The following is a 2,890-nucleotide window of genomic DNA, read 5'->3' on the forward strand; positions in this document are numbered from 1 at the left end:
TTTGCTTACAAGCAAACAGAGGCAACTCCAAATATTTAATGGCAAAATTTTAAGTAATCTTCTTGCGTGATTTATTAGAACTCAGAATATATTTTGGGAAGCAGTCTCAACTACTAGCACACAAAGCTATAGATACCGACTAGGCCCTTTTTTGTGTGTGTTTCATGAAGTCAGCTGGCCATTGCAGCCATCTTGAATTGAATCGACGCCAAAAGGTAATCAGCTGCAGACGTACATCCAGTGATTACTTTCTGCAAGTTTTATTTTAAATTTGTCAAGTGGTTCGTGAGGTACAACTGTATTTTTGTAACAGTCACACAAAACATAATCACCCACTTTCGACTTTCAGCGATGTGCTATAATAACTAATAAATCAATAAATATTGCATTCAGAATAAAAGTTTCAGTATGAGGGTTCTGACTAGGACAAATGATACTTTTTTTTAATTTTGTAACGTGCGTACTCACCAACCATTAGATCGTAGCTGCTCTGCTGTATTTCTCTTTAGTATTCCACAGTTGAAACGTTGGCTTAAATAAAAATGTTTGTTTAAATTCTGTGGTGCTCAGACAGAATGTCCTTATTAACAAGTTAAAGTATCTCTCTCTTAGCATTCACAAAATGAATGAGCAAAAATGAAGATGTACAAGTACCTTTAGAGGAGAAATGGGGATATATCCATGTTCTCAATGGGATAAAACAAGATATGAATGTTTTTACAGCTGCTGGATTTAATACCTTAAATCTGGTTCCATAAAACTGCAAATGATCCCTTAGTACCATTTCAAATATCCAGTGAGTGCAATACATTCCTTCAGGACCACAGTTTATTTGTTAAAGATATTAAAATTATTTGAATCTTAACTGTACTTAGCATTAAGGGCATATTTAATTACTGGAAATACAATATGCTGTTAAAGATCAGAATGTTGGCATTTGTCGATGGCGATACTTAAACAGGTTTATATTAGTGTATGTTTTTGTTTTTGTGTCTATGTGTATCCTCATACAAATGGAACTTTAGATGCTTTAACAGGTCATTTAAATAAAATAAAAGAGAATTGCTCCAAATTGCTAAAATCCACTGGGATTCAGAAGTAAATTGAAACGCAGCAGCAAAAAAACATTATCTTTAGTATTCAATTAGTGGCACATCAGGAAAAGTTTGACTGGAGATGAATTTGACTTTTTCCACGCTCTGTGGGTTTTTTTTTTATGATTTTGTAAAGCAGCTTTGATGATAGAAGAAGGCTTGGGTCTGGAAGCACATCAGAGTAAACCATGTCGAGCCTAACGACAGTGAGAAAAAGCTTGTTAGTCTGAATCATCACTCCAGGCTCACAGACATCTCATTAGCACTCTGGTGTGATTGATGATGACTGACAGCAGCGTTGGAAAGCTTTTTTTAAAAACACATATAAGTTCATTCATTCCTGTATGACTCCGTCAAACAAGCACGTGTTCAAACATTGGATTTATATCTTTATGGCTTCGATATGGAAGACAAAATGTCAGGATTTCTGGAAATACGACCCAAATAAGCTGACCAAAAGCATCAAGTGTTTAAAATATGTAATATGACTTTACATCGAGAACAAGACTCAGTCTCATACCGTTTCACATTTCTGCCCTTTCTTTTATTAAAACCATAGACATTCAACTATACCCTGAATCTTTCATCTTAAATCAACAATTTACTGCCCAGATGTTTACCTCAAAGGAAAGACAGGTGAATAAAATCTGCATTCAAAGAACTCATGTGGCGAATGTGTTTTCAGTCAGAATTTGTGTTGTTCTTCAATGAATTGTATAAAAAAAATATATATTGAACCACAATATATATATAAAATTACAGTATTTTATACTTACAATAACTACTTAAGAAAATAGTTATGTTGAGTTTTTAGGTCCTACATCAGTACTTACAAATGTCCAGCAGGTAGCAGCATGGAACTGTTTAAATTTCCTATTTTTATTTACCAGAGAATTGTTTTATTTTTGTTTTTTTACACTCAATCAGGATTTTAATTCCATTTCATTTATTTTGTTTTATTTTCTTTGAATTTAATCAGATAGATTTAATTTATTTTGCCATTAAAAAAAATGGAGGAACATCTTTCTGACCTGAATAGAAGAAAGATCCACTGATTGTCACACACCTGACTGTGTGAAATTTGTTCTCTGCATTTGACCCATCCCTTGAGTGAGCGGTGAGCAGCAGCAGTGACGCATTCAGGAATCATTTGGTGATCTAATCCCCCAATTCCAACCCTCAATGCTGAGTGTCAAGCAGGGTGGTAATGGGTCCCATTTTTACAGTCTTTGGTATGACCCGGTCGAGGATTGAACCCACAACCTCCCAGTTTCAGGGCAGACACACTACCACTAGGCCACTGAGCTGGAACAGCAATATCTTCTTTATTAAAGTTAACTTTTAAAAACTGTGCCTTTAATATTGTTCGGTTTTAGCTTTTAGCAACAGTACACATGTCTGCTTTTAATCTGACTTGACATTTTGAAAGCATTCCCTAGTTAAAATACTTGTTTATGTTGTCCCCATCGACATGACATGTTTTATGAAGCTCAACATGCTTCTGTTTCTTCTTAAACAAACACCAAAGTTTACTATTCTCATGCTTTTTTCTCCTTCCATAAAATGTAAAGTATTTATGGTTCCCTTTAGGATTGATTTACACATTATTTAAGTGCGCACATTTACGCATGTGTGACTGCAGCTCCAAATACAGGTGCTGGTCATAAAATTAGAATATCATGAAAAAGTAGATTGATTTCAGTAATTCCATTTAAAAAGTGAAACTTGTATATTATATTCATACATTACATACAAACTCATATATTTCAAATGTTTATTTCGTTTAATTTTGATGA

The sequence above is a fragment of the Kryptolebias marmoratus genome, linkage group LG13 (assembly GCF_001649575.2).
Source record: "Kryptolebias marmoratus isolate JLee-2015 linkage group LG13, ASM164957v2, whole genome shotgun sequence".
NCBI classification, from domain to species: Eukaryota; Metazoa; Chordata; class Actinopteri; order Cyprinodontiformes; family Rivulidae; genus Kryptolebias; species Kryptolebias marmoratus.